General features: G+C 40.1%; 1 long non-coding RNA gene across 1 annotated transcript in view; it reads left to right on the forward strand.

The window, feature by feature from the left end:
• The window catches only part of LOC138433959 (uncharacterized), a 78,605-nt gene that overhangs the window by 23,949 nt on the left and 36,418 nt on the right, over window positions 1–18,238 (forward strand). The window contains exon 3 of the long non-coding RNA XR_011254537.1: window positions 5,027–5,156. This is a non-coding gene — a long non-coding RNA (uncharacterized lncRNA). The remainder of the gene's footprint in view (window positions 1–5,026; window positions 5,157–18,238) is intronic.

Raw genomic sequence — 18,238 nt, forward strand, 5'->3', positions numbered from 1 at the left:
AGCATCAATTCTTTGGCACTCAGCCTTCTTCACAGTCCAACTCTCACATCCATACATGACCACAGGAAAAACCATAGCCTTGACTAGATGGACCTTAGTCGGCAAAGTAGTCTCTGCTTTTGAATATGTTATCTAGGTTGGTCATAACTTTTCTTCCAAGGAGTAAGCGTCTTTCAATTTTATGGCTGCAATCACCATCTGCAGTGATTTTGGATGAACCCATAAAATTACATGTCCTGTTCACTCACACCATTAGTCTTCCAAAGGGTAAGGACAAGACACTTTAGAACTTCTTCTCCAAAACATTACACTTTTCCTCTTTGAAACATTGTTAATTTTTGTCTGCTATAAATGGCAACCCACTCAAGTATTCTTGCCTAGAGAATCCTGTGGACAGAGGAGCCTGGAGGGCTGCTGTCCATAGGGTCGCATAAAGTCGGGCATGACTGAAGTGACTTAGCATGCATGCATGCATGCAAGCATAACCAGCTTAACACCCTTAGAACTTCATAATGAGAGCGATAACTATTTCTCAGTGGTGACTCTGAGTCTAGCATCCATCTCATTTAATCATCACCAGGGCCCCTTGAGGCCCATTTTTACAAATGAATAGCTGGTCTGGCTCACCTCAAACTCCGTAACTCTTTCCACTGCTCTACCCTGTCTTTAGCTTTCAAACTTGTCATTGCCTGCTACCTCTGCTACATATTCATCTTGGTTTTGGGACAAATTCATCTCACATAAAGAGAAGCAATTAAACAAATGTTGATACAATAAAGCCTTGGAAAAGGCCTTTGTAGAATCCTAATCTTCTCCAGATCAATGTTGACTGAACAAGAAAATGTGTAGAAGTTAAAACCCAACAGAACTTATTTGACTTAGAAGTGAAATCTGATTACGCCTAAAGATAAACTGCTGAGAACACATCTATGACAATAAAATTAGATTAATGGAAAGATGAGATTTGATTAACTACTTAGGATCATCCATCAAGATTTCAGTATGTTAAATTCAATTCTATTAGGTGAGGAAAAAAATACCAGCTGGTATAAAGTTATGCTTTTAATATGTATCCCTATAGCATACTGTTTGGTGAGCACTCTAGGCTGAACCTAAAGGTCAAGAAAAATGCCCTCTCAAAAGACCTGAAACAGCAATGGAGAAAACAGAAACAACATTTCACCACCCCACAGCACAGTTCTTAGTCTTATCCATCTGAAGCATAAAGAGAGCATACTTGAGTTTGAATAGGCTTCTAGGATTTCCAAGCTCTTTTACAGAGAACCACGTTATCAGGGAAAAAGTACCTCGGTCTTCTATTTCTTCTACTTCTTCTATTCTTCTTCTGTTTCTTCATGAAAAATCAAAGGATGGAAGCAATTAGTCTCAGGATTTTGTTAAGTGCTAATAGATCTAAGGATGCTTTTCTCCATCTAATGGTTTATCTACAGAATGTTTTTTAATGTGAAGTGTGTGTGTGTGTGTGTGTGTGTGTGTGTAATATAGTGTTTTTATTCTGACTTGGCCTAACTCTAACTCTCACCATCATGCCCCCTAAAATTAGACGTATTTGTTGTCACAGACAGGATCTACATTTTTAAAATTTAAAAGCAGATAATAGATATTCTATTGGATTACATTCACTTCATTTTTCCAAACAGCATTCTTAGCATGGGTTTGAAATTATATTAACTGTTTTTAAATCCCTAATATTACAGATCCAAGGTATAGATCTATTTCCTTGATCCTGATTTCCTGAACAGGGCTTCTTCTTGGCACCTATGACTTTGTACCAACTAATCATATTTTTCCCATGAACCTGTATTAAAATACATGGCTATAGCTAGTCATTGCTCTGTACTGTTCTTCAAATGTAAAAGTTCCATCTCTGGGAGCACTCAGAATCTGTCCAGGGACCCATTGCAAATGAAGATAAATTGACACTATGCCTGGGGAGCTCTGGTCAGAAATGCAATTTTCAGGAAGATGGTGACTAGCCTCCAAAAGTATTCACATCATTGAAACATGACAGGTGTCACCAGGAACAGAGATCCCAGGCAAAGGGAAATTAGAGCCTCTCATGCCCTTACTCATCTGTGGTTTCCTAATTGCAGCTGTTGGCATTAATTGATGCTGGTGCCATTTTTGATCATGTGAGGCTGTCTTGAGTGCCTTGCATTTCCAAAGGGCTTGACATCCTGAGAGCCACAGCATGTTTGGGTCAAATCTGCTTTCAACATGCCATGTTCAAGAATCTTCTTCCCGAAGGCCATTAGTGAAAATGACCTGGCAAAATCATTGCCCCCTGAAATTGCACTTGCTGCTGAGGAAGCCATTCATGGTTTATCTTGCCTACAGCTGTAAGAGTTGCAGGGAGTGTTAATAGTTCATCAGGGTGGCTGTGCAGTTGGATAATCAGACATGTATTTCAGATAATTGTCTTCTCTCCCAAATGATGCTGTGTGTTCTCCTTAGGTGTGCTCCAGAGGGCAGATGCATTTAAAAAACATTTATTTATTTTAAATTGGTTTGAATAAGACAAAAGTAATTCTCAGTCACAAACAAAATTTCTTTTTTAAGGGCAGAGCAACTTTCTGGTTTTAGATCCAGCATAAAAGTTTGTCATAAAGGAAAGAAAGGAAGCCCATATAGCTTTTCCTATTGACCCTAGATGGGGCCAAGCAAGGGAATTGAATCCTCAAGTGCCATTTTGTTTTTCAGGAAACACGTAAATGCAAATCTGATGAAACACGCTGCTCCATTAGCCATGGGTGACCTCCTGTTGGATCTATTGAAGACTTAAATTCACAGGACTGGAGGCAGCGAATTGCCTCCTCTGTGACAAGAGCTGGAGGATTAACATTGTTTCAGCATTGAAAGCTTCATGATATAAATAAAAAACTGGGTCCAGCTTTATAATGATATGCTCATTGGCTCAGCATTTCCAATCTGTTGTGTTCCATTTAAGATGATAAAGAACGATACATCCATCATCAACAATGAAATCAATACCAGTGTCTTTTTATCATCATCATCACTATTATATTATCAGCATCATTATATAAAATATTACATATCCTTTATATATTTAATTTAGCCTAATAAGAAATACATATTTGCTTTTGTGATACACTGAATACAAATACAACATCTGTCTGTCACTTTAATTCAAACTAATTGAGATCTAATTGCATAAAGAGCCATGTTAAGACAACAATTTTAAAATACTTCATGTTAGAATGATTAGGTTATCTTAACAAGTCTGCTCTTTGGGGACGAAGTTTATTTCATGAATCTCTCTTATATATAAAGTCTCTCAGTGTCTTTTGAATACCTATGAGGTGATTTAAGGAAAACGGTCCCATCTTTGGCTACCTAGATGCATTTGCGTTTAGGGCCTTGATTGTTTCTGCAAGTTTTCAGGTTATTTTTCTGATCTCTCCTTCTCCCCACAGTTGGTTATCTTTGTGGCTTGCCTCTATCTCCCCTTCCTCCGGGAACTGAGCTAGAACTAACAAACTCCCTCCACTAGGAGGTTTCCAGAAGACAGTGGAAGAGCTGGATGGCACATGTAAAACAAATTGTTACATGGAATTTTATAGTTACTCTTGCTTGTGGAAAATAAGGCCTCCACAGACTTTAGCAGCAGCAGACTTATTAAAGCTTAATACAGAGGTGATGAAAAAAACAGGATTTTATGTCTACAAATCGTTTCCTTTGTCCTCTCTGCCTTTCCCTAAGTGCCATTGCTACCAGGCAAAAATGCAGAATAACAAAGTATTTAAGGAATACAATTGCTTCACAATGAAACAGGAAGAGAAAAATCCTTTAGGGAGCAAATAGCATCCCAGAAACAACCTCAATAGTCAACCCTGTGGAGACAAATGAGCTTTCTGATCAGGCAGCCAGGGCACACCTGGATCCACCAGCTGGACACTCCAAACTCTTTTTGAATAAAGGGGGTCCACACTCCCCAATATCCTTAGGTATTGCTTATCTTATTTATACAACATATACCTCTGTGGCGTTTGACATTTGAAAACACACATATATAAAAATGAATTATAAAATGGTGAGGTAAAATATATAAGAAACCCTAGTATTTTACTCAACTAAATCCATCACCTTGTGCATACTTTGGGCTATCTGTACCCTGTATATTTTGGAACATGGATTCCTAAATCTTTTCATGCATGGAGCCAACTTTAACCTTGAATATTTCATCTTGTGGTTTTGCCTTTTTAGTCTCCAGGCAATGCTTGAAGTACAATGATTGCTGGCAATGGAGATAATGATTTTTTTATTTCTTCCAGTGGTTTGGTAGCACAAGCCTAGCCACAAGTCTTTCACTCTCTCCTTGCAATATTAAGGCTGTACACTGTAACTTAAGAAACACTTCATTTTTTCTCTTGCAAAAAGAAATAAAATCAAATTTGTCTGGAAAGAATGCAAGTGTTGTAGGAAGAGGGACCCCTTCCAGGGCCCGAAACTGGGCTCTTGTCTAACACTCGGAAATGAATTGTCCAAAGAGATACATGTGCTGACAAAGCAAGAGATTTTATTGGGAAAGGGCACCCGGGTGGAGAGCAGTAGGGTAAGGGAACCCAGGAGAACTGCTCTGCCACGTGGCTTGCATTGTCAGGTTTTATGGTGATGGGATTAGTTTCCGGGTGGTCTTTGGCCAATCATTCTAATTCAGTCTTTCCTGGTAGTGCACGCATCGCTCAGCCAAGATGGATGCAGGTGAAAGGGATTCTGGGAAGTGGACAGACATGCAGTGTCTCCTTTAGACCTTTCCCGAACCCTTCCAGTTGGTGGTGGCTTATTAGTTCCGTATTCCTTATCAGGATCTCCTGTCATAAAGTAACTCATGCAAATGGTTACTATGGTGCCTGGCCAGGGTGGGTGGTTTCAATCAGTGTGCTTCCCCTAACACAAGGATTCTGCCCCTTGAAGTCTGGAAGAAACTTTATGTGAAATATCACAATGGATCTCAGAGACTGTTTCATTTTCCACCCCATAACAGGGCAGAAGACCTGTCATGAGGTTTCCATGACAGCCTGCAGTGTAAGAGCCCCAAGCAGCCAGCATAATGTATGAGGGAGTTTGGAGAAATAAATGGAACCCTCAGCTGACTTCACCAAGCCCAGGTAAAGGTGAGCACAATAACAGATGATGAGATATACTTAATATTGTGGCTGGCCAAGTTCTAGAACAGCAAAAACTAAAATTTGTCATGATAGGAATCAGAATAGTGACTGTTGATAGGCGTGCTGACTTGGAAGAGGTCCTGAGGAACTTTCATGGGTGACAGAAACGTTTTATTTCTTGGTGGCACTTCAGCTCAGAGCATGAGGGACTGAAACATACAGGGCCAGAGCCAAAGGGCAGATTCTAAAGATTCGTTAGGCAAAGAGAAAACATTGTCCTTTAAGGTAAAAGAGATTAGAGAGATTAAACTTTGTGCCTAGGATTCGTCTGACACAAAACCAATCTTCCAAAGGCAGGATCAAGATGGTAGATTATAAGATCCTGAGCTCACCTTCTCAGACAAACATACCAAAAGTACAACTACAGATGGAGCAACTATCTCTGAAAGCTACCTGAGGATGAGCAGAACAGATTTCCTTCAACTAAAGATATAAAGAAAAGGCCACATTGAGATGAGAAAAGAGGCAGAGACACAGTGTAGTCAACCCCCTTCGCCACAGCAGGAGGGCTATCACAACCACAGAGTTCCCCCAGAGGAGAAAGGGGTCTTCATCCCATATCAGGCACCCACCCCAGGGGACCAGTTCCAGGATGAGTCCCCATAATATCGGGCTTTGAAAATAAGAAGGACTTACGACTGGGAGAGCCAGAGGGATGTGGGAAACTGAGATTCTACTCTTGAAGGGCTCATGCACAAACTTACTTTCCCTAATTCTCAGTGAAGACACAGCAGTTTGAAAAGTGCACGGATCAGGTGTGTGTCAGGGACCAGGTGGACCTTTCTCCAGGTACACGAGCACTGCTGGGCACCATTCTTTTATAACTCTCCTTGCACCTAGTTATCCTGGTGCCGGCAGGGCCATTTCGGTCACTCTCCCTCAGCCTAGCTAACAAACAGCATGCATTCTGCCTCTGCACTTCCCTGAGGACCAGGCCAGCTCAACACATCAGCCCTGACCAAGCCCTCCAAAGGGACCCTACCCTACCCCATCTGGCAGGCTACCTCGGCCAGCAGACATGCCCCCCCTCAAAGCAGCTCTTGCTCTGGAATCCAGCCCTTCAGCAGCTGTGGTTGGACCTCTCTGTCAGCCTTGACAAGACCAACCCCACACACAAGTACCCACATAGCACTCACAGCCCAAACACAACAGCAGGATGTGTGCAGCACACACAGAGTATACCCTGGGACACTTAGCTCTGGTGAGCCAGAGGACCATGCCAATGAGCCCCACAGAATGCCATCTACATAAGTCCACTCTTTCAAAACTGGGAAACATATCTGACATACCTAATGAACAGACACAAACACAGAAATATTAACATCACACTCTTGGCTTCAGACTGTACTATAAAGCTACAGTAACCAAGACAGTATGGTCTTGGTATAAAAACAGACACATAGATCAATGAAACAGTACAGAAAGTCCAGAAATAAACCTCCACACATATGCTTAATTATTCTACAACAAAGGAGGCAAGAATACAAAATGGGGAAAATGCAGCCTCTTCAATAAGTGATGTTGGGAAAGCTGGAGAGCTACATCACTAATGATCAGGGAAATGCAAATCAAAGCTATAGTGAGATAAAACATTAAACCAATTAGAATGGCTATTATCAAAAAGATAAGAAATAACAAGTGTTGTTGAGACTGTAGAGAAAACGGAGCCTTCATGTACTCTTAGTAGAAATGTAAATTGATGCAGTCACTACAGAAGACAGTATGGAGGTTCCTCAAAAATTAAAAATAGAACTATCAAATGATCCAGTGAGACCACTTCTGGGTATTTATCCAAAGAAAACAAAAACACTAATTTGAAACGATAAGGCTGCAAGTGCACATGTCAGCCAACTTCTCACACATACACTTGCCTTCTGTTCAGAAACCGTCTACATGCCTAAAACATTTTGTTCCTAAGAGACGAATTGAATACTTATCCACAGTCCTTTAGGTTTCTTGGAGTTGTTCTTGTAATCATGAAAGTTATTAAATATGAAGAAAATTTATAAAACATGAGTCTGAAAACACAGTTTTTGTTCTCTTGAAAACCGTATCAATTACAATCAACACAGGTAAATAACTAAGAAACTGTGGAACATTTCATGCAAATATAGGTACACTAAAGGACAGAAATGGTATGGACCTAACAGAATCAGAAGATATTAAGAAGAGGTGGCAAGAAAACATACAAGAACTATCCATAAAAGATCTTATGTGAACGTGAAGTCATTCAGTTGTGTTCGACTCTTGTGACCCCGTGGACTGTAGCCTACCAGGCTCCTCCGTCCATGGGATTCTCCAGGCAAGAATACTGGAGTGGGTTGCCATTTCCTTCTCCAGGGGATCTTCCCGACCCAGGGATCAAACCCAGGTCTCCCTCATTGGAGGCAGACGCTTTAACCTCTGAGCCACCAGGGAAGAAATGACCCAGATAATCAGGATAACCCAGATAACCATAATCACTCACCTAAATCCAGACATCCTGGAGTACAAAGTCAATTGGGCCTTAGCATCACTATGAACAAACTTAGTGGAGGTGATGGAATTCCAGCTGAGCTATTTCAAATCCTAAAAGATGATGCTGTGAAAGTGCTGCACTCAATATGTCAGCAAATTTGGAAAACTCAGCAGTGGCCACAGGACTGGAAAAGGTCAGTTTTCATGCCAATCCCAAAGAAAGGCAATGTCAAGGAATGTTCCAACTACCACACAATTGTGCTTATCTCACACACTAGCAAAGTAATGCTCAAAATTCTCCAAGCCAAGCCTCAATAGTACGTGAACCGAGAACTTCCAGATGTTCAAGCTGGCTTTAGAAAAGGCAGAGGAACCAGAGATCAAATTGCCAATATCCACTGGATCATAGAAAAAGCAAGAGGGTTCCAGAAAAACATCTACTTCTGCTTCATTGACTAGACTAAATCCTTTGACTGCGTGGATCACAACAAACTGAAAAATTCTTAAAGAAATGGAAATATCAGAGATCACCTTACCAGCCCCCTGAGAAATCTGTATGCAAGTCAAGAAGCAATAGCTAGAACCAGACATGGAATAACAGACTGGTTCCAAATTGGAAAAGGAGTATGTTAAGGCTGTATATTGTCATCCTGCTTATTAATTTATATGCAGAGTAAATCATGTGAAATTCTGGACTGGATGAAGCACAAGCTGGAATCAATATTGCTGAGAGAAATATCAGTAACCTCAGATATGCAGATGACACCACTGTAATGGCAAAAAGCAAACAGGAACTAAACAGCCTCTTAATGAAAGTGAAAGAGGAGAGTGAAAAAGTTGGCTTAAAACTCAACATTCAAAAAATGAAGGTCATGGCATCCTATCCCGTCACTTCATGGCAAATAGATGGGAAACAACGGAAACAGTGACAGACTTTATTTTCTTGAACTAAAATCACTGCAGATGGTGACTGCAGCCATGAAATTAAAAGACACTTGCTCCTTGGAAGAAAAGCTATGACCAACCTAGACAGCATATTATAAAGCAGAGACATTACTTTACTGACAAAGTTCCATCTAGTCAAAGTTATGGCTTTTCTAGTAGTCATGTATGGATGTGAGAGCTGGATCATACAGAAAGCTGAGTGCCAAAGAACTGATGCTTTTGAACTGTGGTATTGGAGAAGACTCTTGAGAGTCCCTTGGACATCAAGGAGATCAAACTAGTCAATCCTATTGGAAATCAATCCTGAATAATCACTAGAAGGACTGATGCTGAAGCTGAAACTCCAATACTTTGGCCACCTGATGCAAATAACTAAGTCACTGGAAAAGACCCTGATTCTGGGAAAGATTGAAGGCAGGAGGAGAAGGGGACAACATAGGATGAGATGGTCAGATGGCATCACTGACTTGATGGACATGAGTTCAAGCAACGTTTGGGAGTTGGTGATGGGCAGAGAAGCCTGGTGTGCTGTAGTCCATGATGTCACAAAGAGTCAGACACTACTGAGGGACTGAACTGACAGACTAATGAGTCAGTAAGAAAACTAATAAAAATTGGTGAGTTAATTAGTCATTTTACACATCAAGATACTAATATGAAAAGGTACTCAACCTCCTCAATTATCATGGAAATATGAATTTAAACCACAACTTCATGCCACCGCATGTATACCTGAATGGCTAAAATAAAAATGACTGACAGTGCCTTGTGCTACTAACAGTGGATAGAATAGTTATAACCCTTATATACCATAGGAATATGAAGGAACACAAGCACTGTGGGAAAGTTTCAGCATTACAAATGATGAAAATTGTACCCACTGTGATCCAGCAATTTGACTTCTAAGTATCTACTCATGACAAAGGGACAAAGGCAGTTTCCCCAAAAGACATGCACTGAAATGTACATAGCAGCACCACAATAACAGCAAGAAATAAGGAGTGATCCAAATATCTATTATTAGTAGAGTGAAACTGGTTTAGCTCCATAAAGGAATGCTTCAGAGAAATAAAAAACAGAAAGCTACATTTAGACCTATAACCTAGTTGAGTCTCACAGATACAAATTTAAGGGAAAGAGGTGAAACACAAAAGAATATGTTCTATATGATTCCATTTAAAGAAAAGCCAAAAACAGAAAAATGACCTATGGAGATCAAAATCAGAATAATTATTATTTGGGGAGGATGGTGGGTAAGTGGGTGGTAGAAGAGGGGTTTTGGTGATATTAGTAATGCTCTACTTCTTGATCTAGGCAGCAGTTACAAAGGTGTGTTCAGTTCAGGAAAGCATATCAAAATTTTATATTTATGTTGAGCTTATTTTCTCCAACTACGCAATTTTTAGAACTTAGTCAAAAAGAATTAGTTTCAAATAAGGAAAATGAAAAATCATCCAGTAGAAGACTGGGCAGAAAATATAATCTAGAGTTGGCTGCAATACTCAAATTATCAAGCAAGTGTCTTTATTTTCTTACTCCACTTTAAAGTCGATGTAACTGAAATGATCAGATTATGAGTAAATATTCTGCAAAAAAAACACAAAACAGGAATACATGAAACCAATCCAAACACAAAGAAAAGACTATGGCCCTACCTCAGAAGATTTTCAAATGCATAAGGACATATAAAATTTACATTAATATAAAATAATTCAAAGTAGTTCAAAGTAGATATGCTTGCACCTGTTTATGTCTCTCTCTCTCTCTCTCACACACACACATGCACACGCACACACATGCACACACACACACACAGCATATTGACCAACTAACTACCACATTCAAATGCAGAGCATAAAAGCTTTTTCTGTATTGACAAACAGAAATCTACATCCTTGAAGCTTTCAGAAATTCTGACTCTGTGGGTCCCTCTCCAACCGGACACTAAACACCTCCCTTGATTCAACTGTTCTAATAAAAAGGAAGTAGGTCTTTACCTTTGACCTGGAAGATTATTAGATATCCTGGGCAGCTCAGTGCCTTGGTACCTTCCTTTCCTTCCACTGACATCTGACATCTTTCTTAAGATGATAATCTGTCCCTTGGAAATATATCCAGCAAAAAGTTGATAATGATCTAAGACTTCATTGATAAGCATGAGCCACAATAAAATTCCCAACAACATACTTTGCAGTGAAATGTGCCAAATGACCAAAATGCAAAAATAAAGTTTAATTGTGTGCAAATATATGCTTCGTCTGTAAGGCTATATGTTTGATAGGCAATATAGTGGGTTACTGTGTTTTTTTTAAGTTGAAAAAAGTCTATAAAGAAATCGGTCTTCTTCCCCATCAGCCCTACCTATAAGACTGTCCTGTGTCTCATGGAAAACTTTCTTGGAAGTTCTATGAATGCTTTCTATTGCTTGCTCTCTCATTCTCTCTATTGCTCTAATTCTGCCTCCCCCACACTTGTAATCTCTTCTTCTGCAGCTGTTCTCTCCTGTGCAATAAAAACATGTGGCAGAGAACCTTGTCCTCATTTTCCCCTAGATAGTTTTTATTTTATTTTTGTTTTAATTTTTTGGCCATGCTGCATGGCATGCAAGATCCTAGTTCCCCCACCAGGGATTGAATCTGTGCCCCTGGCATAAAAAGTAGAGTCTTAACCATTGGACCACCAGGGAAATCCTCCCCAAATATGTTTTAAAACCTGTTGTTTATAATAAATACTCAGCTTCTGGTCTTAAGGCATTCCTAAATCAAAGTATTTCTCACTGGCCAGGTTTTTCCTCCTAAGTCTTTGATTCTCCAACCATGAGATTCCTCCTCCATGTCCCCAAAATGACCTTAAAGTGGTGTCCCCAAATCAAACAGCTCAAAAGTGTTCATTTCCCTAATAGAGAAGTGTCACTTTCTTCACCTCTCTTCCCCAACTCACCCCAGCTCAACCCAGAGATCCTACTTTAAGTAAATGAATTCATTATTAATGTCTTCTTAAGCTGATAATTTATTTCCTGGAGGGAAATTCTGTGAACAGCTCTTAATGTTATACTTTCAATCAAATGAAAAATACAAGATCAACATTATTCCTGTCATTGCTCAACAGGCTGGCTTTAGCACGTGTCCTTTGGCGCATCCACCCCAGCTCCCAGGCTTCTCAGGACTCCTTCCTTTCCTTCTTCTCTTCCAGCATAGTCTGCTCTCTCAGCTGACCTCCTCCTCCCCTTCCTCCTCCTTCCCTTTCCCTTTCTCCACCCTCTCCCTGTCAAGGGGAGGCCTGACATTTTGTTCATTAGCCTAGCTGTTTAGTCGCAGGATGAGAAACTGGCCCTGAAAATAGGATTTGCATATCTCCCAGACAAAGGTTAAAAGTGCTATCCTACCTGGAGGTCTCTGTCTGTCTCCAAGCTTTACCATGACTGCTAGTGCCTGTGTGGGGAAAACAGGAGAGAGAAATGTACCCCTTTCAAATTCCAAACTCTGATAGTACTGCTGTTTAATGGCAGCAATGCATCAAAATAATGAATAATCGAAATTCTAGAAACCTAGATATGAAAATAGACTTTGCCAAATAGGAAACCATATTTAACTCCAGCTTGCAGATTCAGATTATTCAAAAGAGCATATCAGTTAATAATAGTCTTGAGCATCATCAGTTCATCTGGAGACAGCGTGGTGTGGGGAAAGCACATTAACGGAATGTCTATGGAAATCCTGTAGGGCCAGCTGGTCCCAGGAGACTTCCAAGCCTTTCAATTATTTCCTCCGGGGTTAAGGCTGTATCACCACCATTAATTCGCCTCTGAGCAGTGAGTCTTTGTATCGCACTGGTAACTCATTGCCTTTTTGGTTCTTATTGGGGATTCAGAAACTGTCTTCCATCAGCCTTTTCATCAGTATCAGTTACAGTTTTGCTGTTTTGCAATTATATGCTATTATCTGTACGTAATCTCATCCCATCTTCTGAACTGACTTCCAAGCCCCATACTGAAAGGCATGTGCTATTTTCTGTGCTGTTGAAATGCCTGGTTTTCGCCCTCCCAGGTCCTTTATAATCAAGGTCTAAAGCAGGGAGGGATGGCATCCATTGCTCAGAAAACCACCAACTACCTTCACTGATAACCAATTACAGTGCTAAAAGCTAAATCTTGTAAGCTTCCCCTCCTGCCCCACAGGGATAAAGAAATAGTCTGGTGTGTGGAAACAAAGCAATCACTTAAAATGTAACAAGGCACATTCTCGAACTAATACCATGACTCACCCTACACATGCAGTATTGATATTTCAGATTATATTTAATTGAACTGAGGTTGCAGTTTATTTTCCAAATGCAAACATGTGTTTAATTAGAGCAAAATGTGCATCTCTATAACACTGAATTTTAAGTACCAGGTTCTAAAGTTTATTGATTGATGATTATTGTGGGGAAACATGAGCTCTTATGCATAAATCTTTTGACAGGAGCTGTCTGTCAAAAATAATGATCCTTTTAAAACTCATGAATAAATAATGATGCAGGTCCACTTTACATAAAAATACATACTCATTTACACTCTGTCCACTGAAATGAAATATGGTTATTTAAAATAATGACTCTGTGATGGGTGAGTAATGAAACATTATTAATTTAATACACATGGTATTTTATACTCACTTTCAAATTACATGCATCTATTTTCAATATTAACACATTAGGCTATTTCTTTTTTTAAAGACATCTAACAAAACGTCGTACTGAAAATCCTTTCACGGACAAGATTGTGAATTTTAATTCTGCCACGCTGGGGTCTCATTTTGGTCACAAGCCCGAAAGTAATAACTGGGCTGTCACTGTGGTGATGTTTTATTGTCTGCCCTGACTTGGAACATCCAGAAGGAACCACCTCCTTTTCCTCCCAAAGGAAAAAGCGTGACGAGTTGAGAAGGAGAGCCAGAACACCATTTGCTTTTCTTCATCCTTTCCCATCTGGAATTCGATTCTGTGAATATATTTTTCTCTGGTCTTTTCTTCCTTTATCCCACCCTGATTTTCTGTTTGCTGAGAAAGAGTTGGGGGATGATCCTGAAATTGGGTGCTTCTCTGAGCACTTCTGTAGGAATTCAGGGACAGAGGTAGGAAATTAAAGAAAATTATTTTCCACTTTTCCTTTTAGATATGTAGTCACTCGTATGCTTCACCTTCAGATTTTTCCATTTCTTACTCCTGCCACTTCCTGTTTTCTCTAGTAATGACCCAACATCAGAAATGGTGGTATTGGGAAAGAGGGTCTGGTTAGGTTTGGAAAGCAGTAGGATGTAGAAGGGGACGACAGAGGATGAGATGGTTGGATGGCATCACCAACTCAATGGACATGAGTTTGAGTAAGCTCCGGGAGCTGCTGATGGACAGGGAAGCCAGGCACGCTGCAGTCCATGGTGTCGCAGAGTCCAACATGACTGAGTGACTGAACTGAACTGCGGATGTGGAAAGATAGGAAAAAGAACCATTGCTCTGTCTCCTCTTATTCCATTTTTTCAAGCCATGCTGTCTACTACCTTAGAATTTCCAGTTGGCTTTTATAAGCCTAGGTTTTTAAATATGAGAAATGCTAATGGAAGTTTTCATCACCATTTTACACAGGGGAATTGAACTGCAACAAAATGACATGCATTGGGTACAAATACACAGAGGCATTCCTACGCCCAAGCAAATAAACTCTTTGCTGGGAAATAAGTGTACAGTAAATAGTACCATGTTCAGACTGATACTAAGCACTGTTCCTTGATGCCATTGTCCTGTTTTACCAACACAGGTTCTGCTACCTCAACCACATGCCATTTTCCATCCAGAAAATTGTCTGTGCCTCCAACAGAAAAAAAAAACCCTTCCACATTTTTTTTTGGCTGTGCTGGGTTGTCATTGCTGTGTGCAGGCTCTCCCTACTTGTGGTGAGCAGGAGGTACTCTTCGTTTTGGGGCGCAGCTTCTCTTTGTTGCTGAGCACAGGCTCTAGGCGTGCAGCCTTCAGTAATTGCAGCAGGCAGGCTCGGTAGTCATGGTGTACAGGTTTAGTTGTTCCGAGGGATGTGAAATCTTCCCGGACCAGGGATTGAACCCATATCCCCTGGATTGGCAGATGGATTCTTATCCATTGTACCACCAGGGAAGTCACTGTTCCAAGTTTTAAATCTGCTGTTTAAGTAACTCAACCAGTGTTGCTCAGCATGTAAAAGGTTCCCACACTTGAAAGATAATGTTTTGACATTTTTTCTTTTAAAATTGAAATCACTTGGATTAAAGAATTTTGTGAAACCCTTGAGATAGTTTTAGAATCCCCTGTCATGTTGCAGGAGAAAACTTGCGAGTACTGAGGTTAGAATGGGGTCTTAAAAGACAAATAGCCAAGTGAAATTAATTTTAAATCTTTGGCTAAAGGTTAACTGTTTCTTAAAATAGATTTGAAAAGTGTCACCTTAAATGCTTTTCAACTCAGTGTTTCATACAAAAGAATGATTCAAAGGGATACATAAAAACATACATCTACAAATTGCTTGTCTATATATGCCTCTTATATAATTATAAAGTGTAAATTTAGACACAGTATCAAGAAACAGTTAGCTCCCACTAGCATATACATATGTCTTCACAGGAGACCCCTGAGATGAAAACTGAGATTATATTGTTTCATTGTGTGTCCTTTTTACTTTATTTATACAACTAGATTGGTTCTTTTCCTTCATATTATCTTCCAACTATGTACTCTAGTTACTCTTTTCTACACTACAGATTTTCACTCAGTTGTGTCTGATTCTTTGCAACCCCAGGGACTGTAGCCTGCCAGGCTCCTCCATCCATGGGATTTTCCAGGCAAGAATACTGGAGTGGGTTGCCATTTCCTTCTCTAGGGGATCTTCCCAACCCAGAGATCAAACCCAGGTCTCCTGCATTGTAGGCAGACTCCTTACCATCTGAGCCACCAGGGAAGTCATTGATAGGCCTTAACCAAGGTATTATCCTAAACGTGTGCTATTAGATTTAAATAAAAGACACTTACATGAATTCTATTTTTTAGTATAATGCTTGTCAAATTAACAAGTCAAGATGAAATTAAAAAACGCTTGCTCCTTGGAGTGAAAATTATGACCAACCTAGACAGCATATTGAAAAGCAGAAACATTACTTTGTCAACAAAGGTCCATATACTCAAGGCTATGGTTTTTCCAGTGGTCACATATAGATGTGAGAGTTGGACTATAAAGAAGGCTGAACGCCAAAGAATTGATGCTTTTGAACTGTGGTGTTGGAGAAGACTCTTGAGGGTCTCTTGGGCTGCATGGAGATCCTACCAGTCCATCCTAAAGGAAATCAGTCCTGGGTGTTCATTGGAAGGACTGATGTTGAAGCTGAAACTCCAATACTTCGGCCACCTGATGCGAAGAGCTGACTCATTTGAAAAGACCCTGATGCTGGGAAAGATTGAGGGTAGGAGGAGAAGGGGACAACAGAAGATGAGATGGTTGGATGGCATTTCCAACTTGATGGACATGGATTTGGGTAGACTCCGGGAGTTGATGATGGACAGGGATGCCTGGCGTGCTGTGGTTCATGGGGTCGCAAAGCATTGGATGGACTGAGTGACTGAGCTGAACTAAACTGAGTGTAATAAATGTTGCAGTTTGTGCTAAGCGCAACACTGAATTGGGCCAGATAAAAAGAAATTGCAGTCAGACTTCCCTGGTGGTGCAATGGATAAGACTCTGCCTGCCAATGCAGAGGACATGGTTTTGATCCCTGGTCCTGGAAGATTCCACATGCTATGGAACAACTAAGCCCATTCGCTACAACTACCGAGCTCGCATGCTGCAACTACTGAAACCTGACCTGCCTAGAACCTGTGCTCTGCAGCAAGTGAAGCCACCGTGGTGAGAAAAGTAGCTCCCACCACCACCACAAAGGGTAGTCCTCACTCACTGCAACTAGAGAAAGCCTGGGCATGGCAACAAAGACCCAGATCAGCAAAAATAATAATAATGATGATGATAAATAAAAATTTTAAAAAACAAATAATCACAAACTTAAGATAAAAAAAAGATAATCACAAACCTATAAAAGAATATTGCAGGATATCACATTCACCCATGCTCCTCAAACAGGTCATAGAAACACCAGGCAAATAGGACATTATTGATTCAGACATTTCTCTTTACAATTTTAAGAATTTCTAAATACTCACGCCATGTAGGGGTTCTTTTATCTCTGAAAATAAATCTGTTCTAATTTATACCTTAGAGTGATCAATTCTGTCCCTGATTTTAGGTTGTCTCCAAAATAATACATTATTAATATTAGGGTTTTTGTAGCAACGGGAGCATGAAAGTAAAACTGACAAGTTTTATGCCAAGACCAAGTGGGATCATTGAACTGGCAAGTGACTGCCAAGGGTGTGGCTGACATCACCCTTGATTTTAGAGAAAGGATATTTAATCTTTGATGCAAAGGCCTTGACTTTAGCCTTCCGCAGTCAATTTACTTTTTGTTTGCTTTCTCAGCCATTTGCGCTGCCATATTGGTCTCAGTACTAGTTCATGCAAAGATGAGAATTAGTTACCAAGGACAGTGGTCCATAATGATAATTTAGCCTTTTAAAAATTGACAGATTAATTCCATGGAGGCATAGAAGAAATAAAAATAAAATGATCATTTTTCAAAACAATAATTTATGTACATCTGGTATGCATGTGAGAATAAACAGACAAAATCTGATATTTGGGCTACTTGTTTCATATATTAATAGATTATTTAGGTATTTAATTTTATTGTTTTGTACCTTTGTGTCTTTGGTTATTTATATAGTTGAAATACCATTTTGGATGAAAACATGTTTTAAAGACTTTCTAATGAAAGAAAATCTTTGTAAGAGAGAAAGTTTTAAAATTAGCTTTGGTCCAGAAATCAAGAGCTGTGGCTTCTGGTACTTCTCGCTTTGTCATTGGTGTGACAAGCCATTGTCACATCCTGGGAGTCATTTAAAAATAAATAATCATAAAACAAAAAATAAAATTTAACGAAAAGAATTCACGTATATGTGCTGCTGCTGCTGCTAAGTCGCTTCAGTCATGTCAGACTCTGTGCGACCCCATAGACAGCAGCCCACCAGGCTCCCCCGTCCCTGGGATTCTCCAGGCAAGAACACTAGAGTGGGTTGCCATTTCCTTCTCCAGTGCAGGAAAGTGAAAAGTGAAAGTGAAGTCGCTCAGCGGTGTCCGACTCTGGGCAATCCCTTGGACTGCAGTCTGCCAGGCTCCTCTGCCCATGGGATTTTCCAGGCAAGAGTACTGGAGTGGGGTGCCATCACCTCCTCCATGTATATGTACACACTGCTACATTTAAAATAAACAACCAACAAGGACCTGCTACACAGCACATGGAACTTTGCTCAGTGTTATGTGGCAGCCTGCATGGGAGGGGAATCTGGGGGAGGATGGACACATGTATATGTATGGCTGAGTCCCTTTGCTGTTCACCCAAAACTATCACAACATTGTTAATCAGTTATACTTCAATACAAAATAAAAAGTTTTAAAAATATTACAAGAGCACATATTGTGTGAGTTTACACAAGTGAGATACAAAGACAATGCCATT

This window comes from Ovis canadensis, chromosome 2, assembly GCF_042477335.2.
Source record: "Ovis canadensis isolate MfBH-ARS-UI-01 breed Bighorn chromosome 2, ARS-UI_OviCan_v2, whole genome shotgun sequence".
In the NCBI taxonomy this organism is placed as follows: domain Eukaryota; kingdom Metazoa; phylum Chordata; class Mammalia; order Artiodactyla; family Bovidae; genus Ovis; species Ovis canadensis.